Consider the following 22415-nt stretch of genomic DNA (forward strand, 5'->3'; position numbering starts at 1 on the left):
GTTCTCATTTATGTATGAATTGCTGTGTCGAGAGTCCCTTCTTTTAGTTTACTTTGAACTGTTGACCTTGGTGCTCCTAGATTTCTTGGGATTATATCTCTTTCCCTCTCCTCCACCAGGAGGAAGAAATTGCCCCCAATCATAATATGTTAGAGAACATTTAAAGGAAATCTTTCCCAGTGGTTTGAAGTGTAGCTGTGGAACTCTGTTGTCTAGGATTCTTCTGGTTATAACACGCAGAAATTCCTGGTAAAATCTGAACCAAGCATGAACCAAAAAGGAGTTGAACGGCTTATATATTTAAGAAGTCGTGGGTGGGAATGGCTTAATTAGGGCTTAAACAGTGTCCGCAGATCTCTCATTTTTGGATTTTACTGCCTCTGAGGTGGTTGGCTGCTTTCTGAAAACCTGTCCCCTTGTGGATGGGAGTGGGTGCCAGCCCAGTCTTCTCACCCCAAATGCAGTAGGAAAAATGTGCCATCTTTGTCCCAGAAGTGTCTGCTGAAGTCTCATTGCCTCTTATGGGGTCACACACACATCCTGCAACCAGCTGTTGTTGCCAGAGTGGGTGTGAGGCTTGAGGTACTCGCCCCTCTGGCGCAGAGGCAGGATGCTTCCCCTGGGGGCACCGAGGATGAGATGCGGGCATTTTCCCAAAACAGAACCAGGATACGGTTATCAAGGAAGGGAAGTGGATGCTGGTGCCAAAACCACAGATGTCTATTTTAAGACTCTTCTGTTCAGATGTAATCTTTTGCTGAAGCACAACAGACTAAAACACATACATTGAGAGTTCCGCTGACTTGTGTGGGGATGGAGGGCCTGGGTCCTCCTCTGTGTTTCTCCACCAAGGTGGGCACACCGTGGCTCAAAATCTCCCTCTCCAGCTCACTGCTTGAAGATTCTTTTTTTAAAAATAATTTTTATTGGAGTATAGTTGATTTACAATGTTGTGTTAGTTTCAGGTGTACAGCAAAGTGAATCAGTTATACACATACATATATCCACTCTTTTTAAAATTCTTTTCCCATTTAGGCCATTACAGAGTACTGAGTAGAGTTCCCTGTATTATACAGTAAGTCCTTATTAGTTAACTATTTTATCTTCCTTAACACAGAAAGAAAGGAAGGAAGGGAAGAAGAGAGGGAGGGAGGGAAGACAAGACAGGCCACTTGTCCAGTCTTAGTACCTAAGATGCGTGACATCCTGAAAAAAATATCTAAAGTACCTGCCCCTCAGAAATCACTAATTATTTTTTTTAGAATATTTTCTATTTCCATCACTGCCTTAGCAACCCTTAGCAGCTGCCTGGGAAAATTTAAAGAGATTGTATATCTTACAAGAAAATTCTTCAAATAGCAAGTGAAATCGTTTCATCACATGAAGCGTTCCTGCCCAGATTCTCTTCAAGTCAAGAGGGAGAAATGATTTGGCATTTCATCAGCCATAATGGGACAACTAGATAGCCCAGAATTTCTAGAACAACCCTGATTCTATGTCATTTTCCTCTTTGCAGTTAAGGTAAGGCTGATGATAGAATATTAAGTGTGATTTAATTTTTTATGCTTTTGTAAGACTTTTTATAAAAATAAATCTACATTTTGGGGAGTTTTTTTGGGTCAAATCTAGTGTCTTGGTGTTTTGTTTAAAAATAGGTACCTTGTGTTGTCTGGGGGATTCTCATTAGCATGCAGTGATGTTTCCCCCTTTGCCGAGGGTCCCTCCCCATCATTTCCCCCCAAAAGAAAGCCACAGGACTCTTCCCTTGAAGGGTTTACCTGCTGGAGGTAAAAGAGATGGAGGAACTAGGAAGAGTCACAAAAATATTTGCTGGCCATCCAGCCTCTGGCCGGCTCATATATTTGAACCCTTGTTTTCAGAGAGTTCTTTTCCAGCTTTCTTGTGATTTATTTTAAGAGTCTGAAGACCTCTTCCAAATTCTCTCTTGGTTCAGAAAAAGGCAAAATTTCAAAACGAACAGGTTAGGTGGGAAGTGAACTTTTGTGATTTCTCCTTTCTAGCAATTGTGCTTTTGCATGTTATGCATTCTTAATAACAACTGCTAACTTCCTTGATGTGCTTATAGGATTAAAAGAAAACCCCAGTGGATACATGTCCCTCCTTTATCTTATTTAATCCTCACAGCAATCCCTGCTGAGCTAGGGTACCTGGTTTTAGGTGAACACTAAGGCACAGAGAGGTGAAGAGTGATTCCCAAAGATACACAGGTCCATAGGATGCGACCTGGATTCCAACATAGGCATTTAGGGCGTGTTCTTTTAGCCACACAGCTATAATGCTAAGGGAGTGTTCCATCCACAGTCCAGCTGTCTCTTGTTCCTGTCGGCAGACAGTGTGGTGATTCTCTGGAAACCACTTCTGCAGCCAAATTCCACATGTCCACATCTTAGAGAACAGCTCCCGTTGTCGCATTTCAAGGCTGTTTGGGAAATAAACCCACATCTCCTAATGCTGTGAAAGACTGTTGATAGTGTTTATCTACTGGAGTTTGGTTTAAAGGTCTCAGTACTTTGGATAACTTCAGAGAGAGGTATTGATTTTCCAAGCCCTGCTGTGAGCTGGCAGCTTCAGAGACCCAGTGACTCAGCTACCTCTTCTCGGGACAGCAGAGATATGAGATTTGCCCTGGGCTGTATACTTTTTAAAAAGAAAGGGAAGGAAAAATAATCCTTCAGGCTTGGCTATTTCAAAGCCGTGTGAGGGAGGGAAAGCATCTCTTCACTGGCATCTTATTTAGGAATGCTTCCTACCTGCTGCCTTGGTTGTAGGATGTCTGCAGGGAGGGGCTGGTCGCAGAGGCTGTTTTGGTCAGGGAAATCGTGGTCACATTCTTGTTCCTGATGAAGAACGTTTAACCCCCCCTCAGGTTGACAGCTGGCTTTGGGAAAGTGTTTCCGTGAACAATACTTTCGCTGAAATTTTAGTAATCACATCACCCCTAGTTACAAAGCTCTGTGACATGCATACCGCCGGTCTTTATAAAGTGCAGAGTGGCTGGTGTGGAGTAGAAGAGCTTCTGAATCCTGACTCCTCCTTAAGCCCAGCTTTATTTCTTGTCCCCCTGACTACACATTATGAACCACACCTATGGAATTTCCCTGTCCTGATGATGGACACCTGCTATTCCTGGAGCTTTGCCCTTCTTCGAAGTTGGAAGGTACATTACAGTGCCACTGATTGAATGTTATTATTGAATAACATTACTGAATGTTATTCCCACCAAGGACTTTTATACGTACTCTCCCCCAAACAACAAACCTCCTGATTACCCCCATGACCACCTGTTCTTATACCCATTTTACACATGAGAAAACTAAGGTAGGGAAAGTTAAATAACTTGCCTAAGGTCACCCTGATCGTAACATGAGTTGGTCTGAATCCCAGAGTTTCACTATCAAATTTTGTATTGTTGTCATTGTTGTGCCCCCCCCCCAAATTCATGTGTTGAAATCCTAACCCCTAAGACCTCAGAATATGACCGTATGGAGATAGGGTCTTTCAAGAGGTAATTAAAGCAAAATGGGGTCATTAGGGTGAGCCCTAATCCAATAGGACTAGTGTCCTTTTAAGAAAAGGAGATCTGAGATACACTAGGATTTCACTTAAATTATTATTTCGGTAAAGTCAATTGGAAAATACTGAAAGCATAAAAAATCCTAATCACCCAGAGATAACTATTACTAATAATCTAGTGTATGTTCTTTCATACATTTTTCAATACTTATGAAGTATATATAAATCATTTTATTTCAAAAATGTTTATTTTTAAATATAATTCCCTCTTTTCACCTAAATGTGTATCATGAATGTTTTCCTGTGTCTAAAATCTATTTCTGTAATATAATTTTAACATTTTTATGAGTATAAAAGTAATATAGACAATGGGTCACCCCAGAGTTAGGGCCTGACCACACCCAAATTACAGAAATATATTTCAGATAAAGAACGAAACAAAAGAGGTACCACAGTACAACCATAGCAATAGTAACAGCAACAAAGATGATAAGAAGGCAGTATGGATATATCTTAATAAAGTTGGGATGGCAGAGTCCTTTTAAATCAAGATTTAAAAAAATGACAACCCAGAATCCATAAAGGGAAAGATTGATGGATTTGCACATAGAAAATGTAAAATTCATGTACGGAAAGAGAATCACGAACAGAGTGTATTAGTTTGCCAGGGCTGCCACAGCAAAATATGACACACTGGGGGGCTTAAACAACAGCAATGTATTTTCTCACAGCCCTGGAGCCTAGAAGTCCAAGATCAAGGTGTTGGCACTGTTGGTTTCTTCTCAGGCCTCTCTCTCTGACTTGCAGATGGTTGTCTTCTCTTCCCTGTGTCTTCACGTGGTCTTCCCTCTGTGTGTTTGTGCCCAGATTTCCTTTTCTTACAGGGACACTAGTCCTATTGGATTAGGGCCCACCCTAATGACCCCATTTTGCCTTAATTACCTTGTGAAAGACCCTATCTCCAAATATGGTCATATTCTGAGGTCCTAGGGTTGGGATTTCAACACATGAATTTGGGGAGGGGGACACAATTCAGTCCTTAACACAGAGCAAAAGTCAAGTGAAGACCCTAGAGGGCACACCTGCAAATATGAGTCTAAGGACCAAAATTCCCTCTCCCCTGTGAACTGCTTGCATGCCCTGCTACCTCTGCTGTCCCTGTTCTTCCTAAGCTACTGGGACTCGGTGCCATCCCCACCCTCAGCCCATAGGTAGTCATATCCTTTCTTTAGATATGTTACTATTTTCAGTTGAGTTACATCAGGTCCTGAGGCTCAGAATCTCCTTCCTGGGAACTTTGCATATCTCTGCTCTCATCCATTAAGAGATGCAATTACAGTTTAATTCTTAGAGGCCAATCTTGGAAAAAAAAAAAACACTTTATGATAAAAGTAACACGAGCTGGTTTTAGAAGAAAAAACCACTAACATATAAATGAAAATAAAGCCAAAGACTTTTCCTCTTTCCTTGTTTTCCATCCTGCTTCCTGCACTGCCAGCCTCATTCCCAGAAAGGAGCCGCTGCTTGTAGTCGGGCTGTGTTTCCCTTTGAGTGATGTATACAGTGGAGGAAGAAGTGTCCACTGATATAGTCTGATGACGCTTGATGAGGTGTCATTAATATTACTAAGACTGCCCCAGAACTGTAGTGAGTTACCAGTTACCCCGTGCCAACTCACCATCTACTAGGCTAAGTGCTGTGTTTCATCCTTACAGGACCCTATGAGGTAGTGCTGTTATTACCCCATTTTTCAGATAAGAGACCTCCGGCTTAGAGATGTTGAGTAACTTACTCATAGTCTCAGAGCTGGGAAACAATTAAGTGAGACCTTTTGGCTTCAGAGCCTGCATTTGCTATGGCTACTTACCATGAGAGCGTGAACACTTTTTCATGACGCTGTGTAGAGGTTGAGTTCACGATTTCGTAATCTTGACATTGTGTTTCCCTGTAAGGTTGTATCATGATACACTTAACCTCTGTACTCTTTGTGAACATCTCTGTCATTTCCATCCTTTGCTTTTACAGACAAGGCTACAGAGGATACCTCTGAGCACAAGCTCTTGAATGCATGTCTCCAGAGGAAATGGAAGGAGTATGCACTGTTAAAATTTTGATACACTTTGATGTATTTTGATAAGCTGTCAGATGGTAATCTTATTTCTAAGTTCTTGGGAAAGACCCTCCATGTCATCCCCAAGTAATGTTACAGATTTAATACAACTCAGCCTGTTTTGTGCCCCAGGCACCTTGATAAAAGCTTTTAATAATAAGGATGGTGATTCCATGTACCATTTCCATGAGATGAAAGAAAATAGTTTGAATATGGTTATCCTTCTCGGATGATCTTATTTAGAGTTTAGTTTCTAGTATCAAAATAACAATCAGTGCCCCTTTCCCTTCTGCACGAAGGGGGACAGAGTAAATACTTCCTTCCTCTCTTTGAACTGCGACAGCATCATTCTTTTTCTGTCAGACTTGAGAATTCACAGTGAGGCCAAAGATTCCTTTTTTAACTTTTCCCAAGCGAATTTAATTGGAGTGACAGGATTGATTTAGCTGTAAAGCAAGACTGGATTTCTGAGGTGGTGGTTAGCGACAGGTTGGGAAGGCCCTCAATGCGTCAGGTAAGCAAAGCCACAGTCCTCCTGTAGGTGACCTGCCCTGGAGGGATTCTGCAGGCAAAGGACTGCCCCAGGGCACCCTGAGAAGTCCCGCCTGGCACCTGTAGGCGTTTTGCATCATTCAGAGAGAAAAGATCAAGGCAGGCCTATGTGAGTGACAATGGGACGAACCTCTGAAGGCTTCTCTCTGGGCAAGCACACTTTCCCTGGAGCCCAGGACCCAGGGGTTTAGAAAGTTCACATATGGGATGATGGTGGTGGTTTTCTCGAAAATCCACCAAATGCATTTATGTGCCTGTTACTGTGACGGATGTGTTTCTGGGGAGGGCGCTTCTACGCTCTCATTTGCCCATATCATCTTTTATGGAGGCACTCCTTGACATAAAATGTCCAATTTCCGTGTAAGAATTTTCCTTTCGGTGTCCTGCTGTAAAAGAGGCTACTGTTCGTCTCTCAGTTTTTGTTGGGCACATGACGGTCTGAAATAAAGACTGTGTTTCCCGGCCTTCCTCCTGCTTGATGCGGCTGACAAGGTTAAGTTGGGGCCAGTGGGATTTGAGAGCAGATGCTGGGCACGACTTCGGAAAAGGGTCCTTACCAGGAGGCTCTTTGCTGTTGATGAGAAGGTGAGTATGAGAATCGAAGTTCAACAGTAATTTGGTGCTGTGGAGAGAGCGTCATCTCGAGAATGGAGAAGCAGCAGGACAGAAGGAGCCCGACGGAAACCTCTGGGTAAGAGAGGGATACCTTTCTGTGTTGCTTCAGCCATACTATTTTGGGCTTTAGTTGTTCTCGGATAAACTTAATTGCAGTGGATACATCTGCTTTCTGTGTTCTGGGCATTGTCTGAAGTGTAAAACACCTACCTAAAAGGCAGCTCATCTTATGAGTCCTTATTATTGTCCATATTTTACAGGTGAGGAAACTGAAACTTAAAGAAGGGAAATTCTAAGTGATGTGTCCAAGGTGACACACCTTGTATTTCTATGGGCCCAAGACTTTATTTGTTTGTTTTTATTTTATTTTTAAAAAATATTTATTTATTTATTTGGCTGCGCCCGTCTTAGTTGCGGCACGCGGGATCTTTAGCTGCAGCATGCGAACCCGTAGTTGCGACATGCGAGATTTAGTTCCCTGACCAGGGACCGAACCTGGGCCCCCTGCATTGGGAGTGTGGAGGCTTAGCCACTGGACCACCAGGGAAGTCCCTATGGGCCCAAGATTTTAACCTGCTTGACTCCACAACTTGTACTTTTAATCTCTGTCCTTTCCAGAAATGATTTAGACATTTATTTCTCATTCCATATTGATTGCCTCCCAATGTGCCAGGTCGTGTGCTTGGGGCTGGGGACACAAAGGTAAGTAAAAGCAGTTGATTCTTGGGCTTGTGGCACTTATCTTTCAATGGAGAAGAACGATATAATCAGTCAGTGTAAATAAAGTTAAAATCATGAGCAGAATGAATGAATACTGTGAAGGAACAGTATCCAGGGCTGTAAGAGACTATAATGAAGGGGGTGCAGTTTGAACATCTAGCAAGAGCTGTAACCTTGGAGAGTTGAGGAAACTCTCCTAAATAAGTGGCATTTGAGAAGAGATCTGAAGGTTGAGTAGGAGGTGAAAGTGTGAGAGTGTGTGTGGGTGTGGGTGTGGGGGTGTGTGTGTGTGTGTTGGGGAGGGTAGCAATCCAAGCAGAGGAAACAGCACATGTAAAGACCCCATGTCAGGAAGACGGCTGGCATGTTGGAAGAACTAAAGACCCACGGTGCTGGAACTCAGTAAGAGAGAGAGGCGTGGCTTAGAATGGAACTGGAGAGGAGATAGCTATGGGGAATTGCAGGACATGTTGAAGATGTGGGGTTTTATCCTCAGAGAGATGGAGGGCTGTCTAATGGTTTCAACAGACAGGGGACAGGGTCAGGTTCACACTTGGAAATGATCAGCCTGGTTGCTATGTAGGAAATGGACTGGGGAGAGGAGAGTAAGTACCTGTAGGAGGTTCTTAAAATAGTCTAGGAGAAGTTTCTGGTGGCTTAGACTAGGGAGATGGCAGCGAGGATGGAAAGAAGTGGGGGATGTTGAATGACATTTTGGAGGCAAAATTGAAAGGATATGGTGCTGGCTTGCCTTTGGGGGATGAGAGCGAGGGAAGTCTTCAGGAACTCCTGGGTTTCTGGCTTGTGTAAGTGGATGGGAGAAGGATAGCTTTACTTACCAAGACAGTGACCACAAGGAGAAGAGCTGGCTTGGGGTAGCTGCAGGACATCTACTCAGTTAACTTGTCCAGCAAACCCTGTGCTCTCTTCTGTTGAAGAACTGTTGATCCAATCATCTGATTTTGGGTTAGATTTCCCTTCAGGAAAACCCACCTCCTCTGGCTGTAACAGGCATTGGCTTAGTGACCAAGGTTTGCACAGTGAGATTCTTTTTTGTGGGATGTTGAAGGTGAAGGCAAAGGGGGCTTGCCTTTGGGGTCTTGGAGCAGGAAGGATAGAGTCCTACAGATGCTTCTACCTATGGAGATGTTTCCTACCTATGGAGAAAGCTGGTGTGCAGTGAGAGAGAAAGGAGTTAGATGGAGATTAATAGAGATGAGAGATGGCAAGAGAGACCTTATTTTGTTGTTTAAATTCCTGAATTCATGCATACCTGAGACCAGCTCTGTCCAAGAGCTTTCTGGTTCCTTGAGCCAATACATTTCCTTTAGTGCCCTAAGTCAGCTTGAGGTAGGTTTCTGATACCTTCATCTGGATGCTGATGAGTCAGGGAGGATAATAAGTTCAGTTTCAAAAATGTTGAATTTCAGATGGTTTTGAGACATATATATATTATTTATTTATATATATGTTTATATATATTGTTTTGAGACTATATATATATTTGATATATATATACCAAATAGGTAGTTAGATGTATGTAGCTGAGCTCAGAGGAGAGGACAGGGCTAGGAGACACAACTTGGGGACTTATCAACATAAAGTGATAATTGAAGCCATGGTCAATGATGATTGTGAGCAAGTGTCTGGTGGCAAGAAAGGAAGGCTTAGAATGAGGCTCTGAAATTGGGTGCAGAGTACATAAAGATGAGCTTGTGAAAGAGAAAAGTGTAGAGGACAAGAAGAAAGCAGTTGTGAATAGTGCTGCTAAGAACATTGGAGCGCATGTATCTTTTTGAATTAGTGTTTTTGTTTTTTCTGCGTATATACCCAGGAGCAGAATTGCTGGATCATATGATAGTTCTATTTTTTAGTGTTTTGAGGAATTTCCATACTGTTTTCCATGGTGGCTGCACCAATTTACATTCCCACCAACAGTGCACAGAGCTCCCTTTTCTCCACATCCTTGCCAACAGTTGTTATTTGTAGACTTTTTGATGATAGCCATTCTGACAGGTGTGAGGTGATTCTCATTGTTGTTTTGATTTGCATTTCTCTCATAATTAGCGATATTGAGCATCTTTTCTTGTGCTTGTTAGCCATTTGTATGTCTTCTTTAGAAAAATGTCTATTCAGGTCTTCTGCCCATTTTTTTTTGATTGGGTTGTTTGGTTTTTTTTTTTATATTGAGCTGTATGAGCTGCTTGTATATTTTGGATGTTAACCCCTTGTCAGTCTTATCATTTGCTAATATTTTCTTCCATTCTGTAAATCAATATTACTTCAATAAAAAAGAAAGCAAATCAGTTTTATGGCACTAAGGATTTTAAAAAGGAAAGAGTGATCGACCATGTTGAATGTCACTAAGAGATTTTCTAAATTGAAGTCTGAAAAATATCCATTTGACTTAGAGAAAGCTTGAAAAAGAGTTGACTTTTTAAGATGTGTCATAGCGTTCTGAGAACTGAGAGGTGCCAGATCTAACATCAAAGATACCTCTAAAGGTTCAGAAAGATAGAAATGGGTCAGCTTCGAGTTTTAGTTCTTGGGAACTGGGGGAGGCAGGTGTGAGGGAAATGAGTCTCTCATTTGACAAATGTTTAAGGCATCCCATTCTTTGCTGTATGCCAGGAAGAAGGTAAACAACAAGACACTTTCATCCTTCTGGAACTCACGGTCTAGGTGGGAAGACAGACAAGCAAATGCCAATCCCAATTTAGGTTAATAAGTGCAGAATATGTCAGTCTGGATGCTTTTGGCTGTACGCGAGAGAAAACCTAATGAACAGTGACTTAGGATGTTTAGATTTCACTTAGCAAGAAATCCAGATGGGTGGTTCCAGGATAGAGTCAGCAGTTTACCAGGCTCTGAAGGGTTCAAGCTGTTTACATCCTTCCATTCTGCCATGTTAGCCTGTTGGGTTTTGCACTGTGGGTTGTTACATTGGGATCTGAAGATGGTTGCTGCAGCTTTAGGTATTACGTTCTTGCATGAGAGTATGCAAAGAGGGAAGGGGGGAAAGTGACAAAAAGGCTTATTCTTCAGGCAGCTCTTGCCTTTCATTAGGTAGAAAATTCCTTCTAGAAGACCCTGCTATATTTCCTCTACACCCACTGGCCACGAATGGGTCCTATTCATTTATTCTAAAAAATCTGTTCATTCACTACTCTCTGCCAGGCACGTTTGTAGATAAAACAAGGGAAGTGACACCTAAGCGGAGAAGTAGGGGACTTGTAGGGGTTAGCCATTTAAGCTAAGGGTCAATGGTGAGGGAAGGGTGTTGGGCATAAGGAACAGAATATGTGAAGGCTTGGAGGAGAGAGATGTGATACGTACACATCTGATGGTGAAATGACATGATTCTTCTCTTTAAATGTGACTTCAGTGTGGATTATTACAGAGAAGGGGTTAACTGCAGTCTAACCATGCTGATCCCTGAGGCACTCTCACATTCTGGATTGAGGGTTGCCTCGAAGGACTATCTTATATGGGCCAACCTTAGTCTTTTTTGCTTTTCTTCCCCCTGATAATACATGTCTGCATAGCAATGAGATACCCTTCTTTCACCCAAAGCAATATTTTTCACAAATCTCATCTAAATGAATTAGCATTCCCAGCTCACCTGACTCAGGTTACGGCAGGAACAAGTTCCTGTGCTCACACGTGGGCTGGTCTAGTTGACCGTGGCACTGAAAATCAAAGCTGGTCAGTGTATTTTTGTGCAGACAACCCTGGAGAGGCTGTTTCTGGCCATTTTCTCCTCCATGTTCACAGTGACATCTGTTGGATTATAGCTGGCATTCTCTGTAAAGTGTACGTACTGCTCAGTGCAAGAGGAGAGTGGAAGAGACAGGCACATCGTGAGATGAGGGGGTAAAAGCACTTTATATTTTTTACTTAGATGTTTGTCCTGGAGCCTCTTTTTATTTCTCTCTTTTTCTGCAAAAGTACTGGGTGGATTTGTTTTATGATTCAAATGCATATTTATACTGAGAGTTTTCCTTCTCTTGACAAGAAACATCAAGCTGGAAGGAAGGCATGGAAGATGTGGGGGAGCTTTTATACGTCTCCTTGTTCTTTTGTGACCAGATTTCCTTAATGCACTCAGTTTTCTTCAATGCTAAAGAAAGACCCTTTGTTGTCAGCATTATGTTTTGCCAGTGGGAAACTTGAGTTTATTAGATAACCGTCAGGGGGACTCTACTGGGAGTGGGTTGACATAACTAGACTCTTTGGAGAATAAAACTAACCAGCCAACTCCACCCTAAAATTAGCCTGCTACCTTTGGCACCCTACAATGCAAATTGTTTTCATTAAAACTCGCAGACCTCTATCGGATCTCGGAAGGTACAAAACCCAGGGCATAAGGGCACTTCCTCCTTCATGTCTCTGAGACTCCATGAGGAGGGTTATCTGGTCTACCCAGGTACCAGGTGACTGATACATGTTCTCACTTGCCACCCCTTTATTAAAACCATTTTATTAGTTTACGTCCAACACACAATGTGCCCAAAGAACCCTTCATGTTCCTTTTCTTTTGTTTCATTTGCTTTGCTTTTCAGCTAGCGAGGAATAAAGCTGGCCTTGTGGGAAATTACCTTGGTCTCTCAGACAATACCCAGCAAGGGCATACAGTGACTTGGGGAAGGTCACAGTATTTTAACAAGCTATTTCAAGTGGTTTTGGGAGAGAGAATAAGATCCCATCTGCCAAATGTTTAGAGTGCTTTGGAAATAGGGGGCACTGGGGTAACATGGGCTTTGGAGCCAACTGCTTGGCTATGAGTATGGGCTGTGGGACCTGCTGGTTGTGTGGCCTTGAATGAGTTACTAAACTGATCTGTGACTCACTTTCCTCATCTCTAAAATGGAGATATTAATAGTATGTACTTTATAGGTTAGTTACAAGGATTAAATGAGATACACATGCAAAGCTCTGGAAAATAAATACTAATAAAGCAAAGCAGATAAGGTGGAGATTTTTTAAAATGAGAAGTCAGTTATCTGTCAGTATAGACAAATTAATCCATGTGCCTTTGGTATACCAGTTGTTCTCCTTAAGCATCTATGTTTCTTTCCTCAAATCCTTATTGGATTCCACTAAAAAATCAAGCAACTGTATTTATCTAATACTGGATAAATACTTTATAACTGTCTGCTCTCCCCAGTGCTTTGCAAGATGCTAGGGATACACAAATAAATCAGAAGATTTGAAAAAAGTGATATAAGTTTGACCAATATACTCTTTGGAAATCATATGTGATCAACCTTAGTTTGGCTCCAAATTTTCACAGTAGCATCCAAAAGGATGGGTTTGTCCATCTGTCTAACAATTTTGTACCTTTTATTCCCAAAATATAACTGGTGAGGTTCAAATGCTTTTCTCCTTCAGCCTAGAAGTGATTTTACTCTTCCTGAGTTAGCACACTCTTTTCCCAATATTCTTCGTATCTTGTTATTTATGTTTCGTCTGAGTGGCAATAGGAAGGGTGGTTTTAAGTCTTATCACCAATCATTTCCATCAGCAAGCATTCTCTTCCAAGCCGCCTAAACCTCTACATCACCTACTTAAATAGAAATCCAGGAGTTGCCATTGTCTCCCCCAACAGAATATAAACATTTTGAGGACAGGGTCCCATCTCTAGTTGAGAAAGATTTGGAAAGTGAAGAGATGGAATTCATACAGAAAAGCTGCCATTTCCTTGTTTAACACTGAGTAATTTCATTAGTTCTGTGCCTCACTGGGGTACCACTGAGGTGAAGCAGAAGGTTAAATAGCATCACTAATGATTATGCTTCCATGCTAAAGCCCCTTCCTCAGGAAAAAAAAAAAAATAACGATGTTTTCCTAACAGTGAAGTGATCACCTGAACCTGAATTAGCACTGACGCATCAAATCCCTCATCCAGTTTGAAAAGAGGTCAGGTCATTGGCCACTTCATTAACTCATTATGAATTAAAAAAGGGTTTATTGAGTTCCTGGGCATTTTAAAATTTAATAACTTCAGGACGATATTTGCTGGCTGAAACCTCTAATCATAAAATGAAAGCTTTGTCCAATTTTTTTACTGCTATGTATTAAAGACAAGCTTTCTTTCTCTCTCTGTCTTTTTTTTTTTTTAACATATCAGATATTTTTGGTACTTTCTTTTCTTTTCACTCTTCCCTTCCATTATTTCTGTGCCTTCCCTCCCTCCCTCCCTCCCTCCTTTCCTTCCTTCCTTCCTTTCTTTTTTAATAGAAACAACAGTCACTTGTGTATACTCTGTGATACAGAATAAGAATACTTTCAATTCTGAACTACTATTATTTTACTTTTCCTGTGCACCTTCTTATAGGACCATGCTGCTTGTCCCAATGTGTTGGTATGCAGCATTTCTGAACGGAGATTTTTCATAGGAGGGTGTCAGAGGATGGAATGATTGCCTGGTCACCTCATTCATTTACTGTCACCCTTGACTCATTTTTGGAACATCTTAAAATACTTAACATACTTACCAAAACCATATTTGAAAATAGCCTCTGTTTTTTCTCTGCTTATTAACATAATAAGCAGAAATTATAGGAAATTTAGAAAAATACCAGAAGCATATAGGGAAAATAGAGAAAAATTACCTTCACCCATAATACTACTATCCAGAGGATGTTTCTTTTCTGTGCACATATACACATACATATTTGATTGTTGGTATTATCTCAAATTTGGGATTATACTATATAATTTTTAACCTGTTTTCCCCCACTTAAATGTAGAATGTTGACATATTTCCATACTAGTGAATATTCTGTTGCCACAGTGGTTTTCAGTTGTTTTTTTTTTTTTTTTTTTTTACTATATCCTAAAGTAAGAAGTACATTTTATATACTGACCCAGAATAAACACGCATGCATTTAAAAAAGTTTCACGAAACCATACTGACACTTACTTTGTGTGATGCACTCTGATATTCTTCTATTTAAAAAAGTTGTCCATGGCCCACAAAAACTGGTTTCATGACTCATTAATGATTTGTGACCCACAGCTTGCAAACTACTCCTTTAACACATGAATTTTATTGGCTGTGTAGTTTTCATTGTATGGTATGAATACATTATAATGTATTCAACTGATACCCTACAGGTGGACATTTACATTGCTTCCAGTGTTTCTCTGGTCCTAAAACATTGCAGTGAAAAAATGGGTACAGAAAACACACACACACACACACACACACACACACAGTTTCTTAGGATGAATTCCAGGGCATACATGGGCATATAATTACTGGGTCAAAAGGTGAGCGGTGAGCATGATTTTAAAGCTTTTGGTACACATTGCTGAATTTCCCTCCAGGAAGCTTATATAAATATTTACACTCTTGCTAGCTGTGTCTGGGGATGCCCAGTTCTCCCTGCCCTCACACGTAAAAACTACATTCTTTGAGTTATCTTAGAATCTCAGTCACAGATGAAATTCACAGCAGCATTCAACAGTGAGGGGAGAAATGTTTTTGGCAGTGATGGAAGTCTGCTCTATGACTGAAGATTGCTCTTGTGTCTAAATTGTATTATGTTCATGTCCCCTGCAGTGTGCTGTGCAGGTGAGGTTTAGCATTTATATTTCTCTTGTACACCGCCAAAAAGAAGTGCTTATTTTATTTTTTATTTTTTTATTTTTTAAAAATGCAAATAGAACTCTTTAAATTTTTATTTATTTATTTATTTATTTATGACTGTGTTGGGTCTTCGTTTCTGTGCGAGGGCTTCCTCTAGTTGCGGCGAGCGGGGGCCACTCTTCATCGCGGTGTGTGGGCCTCTTACTATCGCGGCCTCTCTTGTTGCGGCGCACAGGCTCCAGATGCGCAGGCTCAGTAATTGTGGCTCACGGGCCCAGTTGCTCCGCGGCATGTGGGACCTTCCCAGACCAGGGCTCGAACCCGTGTCCCCTGCATTGGCAGGTGGATTCTCAACCACTGCGCCACCAGGGAAGCCCGGAAGTGCTTATTTTAAACATTGCACAGTGCTCTTTAGGTCCTGTGGGTCTTTCCATTGTCCTTGGCCATGGACCCTCTGATTCTCTCAGAAAGAGTATAGACGCGGTAACCATGCATTGTGCAGTTTTCAGGACGGATTTTGCTTCAGATGTCCCTGCTCGCTGTTGGTCCAGTTTATGTCTTAGTTGTTGTCCTTACTTTTGAGTTGGATCATAGCATCTCTGTAAGAACAGCTATGTGCCTGCATTGAGAACAGCACTACTCTGTGTTCAGTTTGGAGAAATCTTAGGTGTCCAGCAAAAAGGTGTGTACGAGTTGTTTTATTTTTCATGGCAAAAGATTGGAAGCCACCTAAGTGTACCTCAGTACGAGACTGGTTATGTAAGTTACGGCTTGCCCACAGAAGTAATACAATGCAGTTGTTTAAAAGAATGAGATAGCACTGTGCATATCGCCGTGGAAAAAACTCGAAGATCTGTTGTTGATGAGAAAAAACAGGCTGCAGAGAGGTGTCTAGTGTAAATCCTTGACAGCGTGCATGTCTCTTTTTCTAAAATCCTCTGAGTGTATTACTTCAATTAAAATAGATAATGGAAAAAAGTAAAGATTAGCAAGTGTCTAAGGTATTTTAGAAAACTACCCATCAGAAAACACCTCAACTGTCTTATAATGACACTGTGTTGTTTCTGATTGAGAATTTTTAAAAAAATTAATTTTATTGAAGTATAGTTGATTTACAATGTTGTGTTAAATTCTACTGTACAGCAAAGTGACTCAGTTATACACATATATACATTCTTTTTCATGCTCTTTTCCATTATGGTTTATCCCAGGATATTGAATATGGTTCCCTGTGCTATACAGTAGGTCCTCGTTGGTTATGCATTCTATATATAATAGTTTGCACCTACTAATCCCAAACTCCCAATCCATCCCTTCCCCCTCCCTCCCTCCCCCGATTGAGAATTTTGAGCTGAGTCCTCCCAGGGTGGAGGAGATCCCTTGGGGATCGAAGAGACACTTGGAAAGAATTAACTCCACTTCCCAGAATGCCTGTACACTACCACCCCATTTACACCCCGGGAGAACCCGTATCATTCAATCATACTTAATCCATTTAGAGGGAGCCTCTTCAAAGCTGAATTATGCCAGTTGGTACATCTCATGACTAGAATTATGATTGGCTTCTGGGCTTGCTGATCATTCAAGTGTTTTGTGGAAGACTGTAACTGGCAAAAAACACATGTGTGCAGCCAGATGCCCGTGCACACACTTTATTTATTTAATTAATTTATTTAATTAACTTTTTTATACAGCAGGTTCTTATTAGTTATCCATTTTATACATATTAGTGTATATATGTCAATCCCAATCTCCCAATTCATCACATCACCACCACCCCCCTCCGCTGCTTTTACCCCTTGGTGTCCATATGTTTGTTCTCTACACCTGTGTCTCTATTTCTGCCCTGCAAACCGGCTCACCTGTACCATTTTTCTAGGTTCCACATACATGTGTTAATATGCGATATTTGTTTTTCTCTTTCTAATGTACTTCACTCTGTGTGAAATTCATCCACGCCTCTACAGATGACCCAATTTCGTTCCTTTTTATGGCTGAGTAATGTTCCATTGTATATATGTATCACATCTTCTTTATCCATTCGGCTGTCGATGGGCATTTAGGTTGCTTCCATTACCTGGGTATTGTAAATAGTGCTGCAATGAACATTGGGGTGCATGTATCTTTTTGAATTATGGTTTTCTCTGGTATATGCCCAGTAGTGGGATTGCTGGGTCATATGGTAATTATATTTTTAGTTTTTTTAAGGAACCTCCATACTGTTCTCCATAGTGGCTGTATCAATTTACATTCCCACCAACAGTGCAAAAGGGTTCCCTTTTTCCACACCCTCTCCAGCATTTGTTGTTTGTAGATTTTCTGATGATGCCCATTCTAACTGGTGTGAGGTGATACCTCATTGTAGTTTTGATTTGCATTTCTCTAATAATTAGTGATGTTGAGCAGCTTTTCATGTGCTTCTTGGCCATCTGTATGTCTTCTTTGGAGAAATGTCTATTTAGGTCTTCTGCCCATTTTTAGATTGGGTTGTTTGTTTTTTTAATATTGAGCTGCATGAGCTGTTTATATATTTTGGAGATTAATCCTTTGTCCGTTGATTCGTTTGCAAATATTTACTCCCATTCTGAGGGTTGTCTTTTTGTCTTGTTTATGGTTTCCTTTGCTGTGCAAAAGCTTTGAAGTTTCATTAGGTCCCATTTGTTTATTTTTGTTTTTATTTCCATTACTCTAGGAGGTGGGTCAAAAAAGATCTTGCTGTGATTTATGTCAAAGAGTGTTTTTCCTATGTTTTCCTCTAAGAGTTTTATAGTGTCTGGTCTTACATTTAGGTCTCTAATCCATTTTGAGTTTTTTTTGTGTATGGTGTTAGGGAGTGTTCTAATTTCATTCTTTTACATGTAGCTGTCCAGTTTTTCCAGCACCACTTATTGAAGAGACTGTCTTTTCTCCATTGTATATCCTTGCCTCCTCTGTCATAGATTAGTTGACCATAGATATGTGGGTTTATCTCTGGGTTTTCTCTCTTGTTCCATTGATCTATGTCTGTTTTTGTGCCAGTACCATATTGTCTTGATTACTGTAGCTTTGTAATGTAGTCTGAAGTCAGGGAGTCTGATTCCTCCAGCTCCGTTTTTTTCGCTCAAGACTGCTTTGGCTATTCAGGGTCTTTTGTGTCTCCATACAAATTTTAAGGTTTCTTGTTCTAGTTCCATAAAAAATGCCATTGGTAATTTGATTGCCATTGCATTGAATCTGTAGATTGCTTTGGGTAGTATAGTCATTTTCACAATATTGATTCTTCCAATCCAAGAACATGGTATATCTCTTCATCTGTTGGTATCATCTTTAATTTCTTTCATCAGTGTCTTGTAGTTTTCTGCATACAGGTCTTTTGTCTCTCTAGGTAGGTTTATTCCTAGGTATTTTATTCTTTTTGTTGCAGTGGTAAATGGGAGTGTTTCCTTAATTTCTCTTTCAGATTTTTCATCATTAGTGTATAGGAATGCAAGAGATTTCTGTGCATTAATTTTGTATCCTGCAACTTTACCAAATTCATTGATTAGCTCTAGTAGTTTTCTGGTGGCATCTTTCAGATTCTCTATGTATAGTATCATGTCATCTGCAAACAGTGACAGTTTTACTTCTTCTTTTCCAATTTGTATTCCTTTTATTTCTTTTTCTTCTCTGATTGACGTGGCTAGGACTTCCAAAACTATGTTGAATAATAGTGGTGAGAGTGGACATCCTTGTCTTGTTCCTGATCTTAGAGGAAATGCGTTCAGTTTTTCATCATTGAGAATGATGTTTGCTGTGGGTTTATCGTATATGGCCTTTATTATGTTGAGTTAGGTTCCCTCTGTGCCAACCTTCTGGAGAGTTTTTATCATAAATGGGTGTTGAATTTTGTCAAAAGCTTTTTCTGCATCTATTGAGATGATCATATGGTTTTTATTCTTCAATTTATTAATGTGGTGTATCACATTGATTGATTTGCATAAGTTCAAGAATCCTTGCATCCCTGGGATAAATCCCACTTGATCATGGTGTATGATCCTTTTAATGTGTTGTTGGATTCTGTTTGCTAGTATTTTGTTGAGGATTTTTGCATCTATATTCATCAGTGATGTTGGTCTGTAATTTTCTTTTTTTGTAGTATCTTTTTCTGGTTTTGGTATCAGGGTGATGGTGGCCTCACAGAGTGAGTTTGGGAGTGTTCCTTCCTCTGCAATTTTTTGGAAGAGTTTGAGAAGGATGGGTGTTAGCTGTTCTCTAAATGTTTGATAGAATTCACCTGTGAAGCCATCTGGTCCTGGACTTCTGTTTGTTGGAAGATTTTTAATCACAGTTTCAATTTCATTGCTTGTGATTGGTCTGTTCATATTGTCTATTTCTTCCTGGTTCAGTCTTGGGAGGTTATACCTTTCTAAGAATTTGTCCATTTCTTCCAGGTTGTCCATTTTATTGGCATAGAGTTGCTAGTAGTAGTCTATTAGGATGCTTTGTATTTCTGCAGTGTCTGTTGTAACTTCCCCTTTTTCATCTCTAATTTTATTGATTTGAGTCCTCTCCCCCTTTTTCTTGATGAGTCTGGCTAATGGTTTATCAATTTTGTTTTTCTTCTCAAAGAACCAGCTTTTAGTTTTATTGATCTTTGCTATTGTTTTCTTTGTTTCTATTTCATTTATTTTTGCTCTGATCTTTATGATTTCTTTCCTTCTACTAACTTTGGGTTTTGTTTGTTCTTCTTTCTCTAGTTTCTTTAGGTGTAGGGTTAGATTCTTTATTTGAGATTTTTCTTGTTTCTTGAGGTAGGCTTGTATTGCTATAAACTTCCCTCTTAGAACTGCTTTTGCTGCATCCCATAGGTTTTGTATCATAGTGTTTTCATTGTCATTTGTTTCTAGGTATTTTTTGAATTCCTCTTTGATTTCTTCACTGATCTCTTGGTTATTTAGTAACGTATTGTTTAGCTTCCATGTGTTTGTGTTTTTTACATTTTTTTCCCCTGTAATTGATTTCTAATCTCATAGCATTGTGGTCAGAAAAGATGCTTGATATGATTTCAGTTTTCTTAAATTTACTGAGGCTTGATTTGTGACCCAAGATGTGATCTATCCTGGAGAATGTTCCGTGCACATTTGAGAAGAAAGTGTAATCTGCTGTTTTTGGATGGAGTGTCCTGTAAATATCAATTAAATCTATCTGGTCTTTTGTATCATTCAAAGCTTGTGTTTCCTTAGTAATTTTTTGTTTGGATGATCTGTCCATTGGTGTAAGTGAAGTGTTAAAGTCCCCCACTGTTGTTGTGTCACTGTTGATTTCCTCTTTTATAGCTGTTAGCATTTGCCTTATATATTGAGGTGCTCCTATGTTTATAATTGTTAATCTTCTTCTTGGATTGATCCCTTGATCATTATGTAGTGTCCTTCCTTGTCTTTTGTAACATTCTTTATTTTAGAGTCTGTTTTATCTGATATGAGTATTGCTACTCCAGCTTTCTTTTGATTTCCATTTGCATGGAATATCTTTTTCCATCCCCTCACTTTCAGTCTGTATGTGTCCCTAGGTCTGAAGTGGGTCTCTTGTAGACAGCATATATATGGGTCTTGTTTTTGTATCCATTCAGCGAGCCTGTGTCTTTTGATTGGAGCATTTAATCCATTCATGTTTAAGGTAATTATCGATATGTATGTTCCTGTTACCATTTTCTTAATTGTTTCGGGTTTGTTTTCGTAGGTCCTTTTCTTCTCTTGTGTTTCTTCTCTAAGAACACTTAGAGAAGTTCCTTTAGCATTTGTTGTAGAGCTGGTTTGGTGGTGCTGAATTCTCTTAGCTTTTGCTTGTCTGTAAAGCTTTTGATTTCTCCATTGAATCTGAATGAGATACTTGCTGGTAGAGTAATCTTGGTTGTAGGTTCTTCCCTTTCATCACTTTAAATATGTCATGCCACTCCCTGTGGCTTGTAGAGTTTCTCCTGAGAAATCAGCTGTTAACCTTATGGGAGTTCCCTTGTATGTTATTTGTCGTTTTTCCCTTGCTGCTTTCAGTAATTTTTCTTTGTCTTTAATTTTTGCCAATTTGATTACTATGTGTCTCGGTGTGTTTCTCCTTGGGATTATCCTGTATGGGACTCTCTGCACTTCCTGGACTTGGGTGGCTATTTCCTTTCCCATGTTGGGGAAGTTTTCGACTACAATCTCTTCAAATATTTTCTCGGGTCCTTTCTCTCTCTCTTCTCCTTCTGGGACCCCTATAATGTGAATGTTGTTATGTTTAATGTTGTCCCAGAGGTCTCTTAGGCTGTCTTCATTTCTTTTCATTCTTTTTTCTTTAGTCTGTTCTGCAGCAGTAAATTCCACCATTCTGTCTTCCAGGTCACTTATCCGTTCTTCTGCCTCAGTTATTCTGCTATTGATTCCTTCTAGTGTAGTTTTCATTTCAGTTATTGTATTGTTCATCTCTGTTTGTTTGTTCTTTAATTCTTCTAGGTCTGTGTTAAACATTTCTTACATCTTCTCGATCTTTGCCTCCATTCTTTTTCCGAGGTCCTGGATCATCTTCACTATCATTATTCTGAATTCTTTTTCTGAAAGGTTGCCTATCTCCACTTCATTTATTTGTTTTTCTGGGGTTTTATCTTGTTGCTTCATCTGGTACATAGCCCTCTGCGTTTTCATCTTGTCTATCTTTCTGTGAATGTGGTTTTTGTTCCACAGGCTGCACGATTGTATTTCTTCTTGCTTCTGCTGTCTGCCCTCTGGTCCACACACTTTTCTATGATAAAGTCAGTATATCTGACTTCAGCATTACAGACCTCATGGAAACAATGGGGTGAGCTTGAAGAGAGGAGGTTTGGCTCCATGTGGAGACCCTGGGAACGTGCATTATACACTTCACACCACTTATCACCTGAGTTAACTACTCTTCTGTTTTGGTTAGATTTTCAGTAGATTTATATTCAGGCTATTCAGGCTGTGATATTTATAATCACAGGATTGCCAAATCCTAGCTCTGTGACCTTGGGCTAATTGCTTAACTTCTCTGAACTTTATTTTTTCATCTAAAAAGTGAAAAGTATAATACCTTTGTCATAGGGCTGTGGATTGGGTTAAAGGAGATAAATTATGTCAAGTGCCTAGCCTGATGGCCGCCCCTTGGTAGATCCTGGTTAACTGAAAGCTGTTTCTTGTTATGATGATGTTCTGGTAGGAGAGACCTACTGTTAGGAAGGTGTCAGTGGGAATTAAGAAGGTATCTGGGCTGTGCAGGGTCGGGAGGGCCATAGCAACAACACCTTCAGGAGTAAGGACTCAGAGACTCAGTGGGGAA

General features: G+C 40.2%; 1 protein-coding gene across 1 annotated transcript in view; it reads left to right on the plus strand.

The window, feature by feature from the left end:
* The window catches only part of HS3ST4 (heparan sulfate-glucosamine 3-sulfotransferase 4), a 411041-nt gene that overhangs the window by 15225 nt on the left and 373401 nt on the right, over nt 1-22415 (plus strand). The gene's annotated exons all lie outside the window — the stretch shown is intronic.

This window comes from Balaenoptera musculus, chromosome 15 (genome assembly GCF_009873245.2).
Source record: "Balaenoptera musculus isolate JJ_BM4_2016_0621 chromosome 15, mBalMus1.pri.v3, whole genome shotgun sequence".
NCBI classification, from domain to species: Eukaryota; Metazoa; Chordata; class Mammalia; order Artiodactyla; family Balaenopteridae; genus Balaenoptera; species Balaenoptera musculus.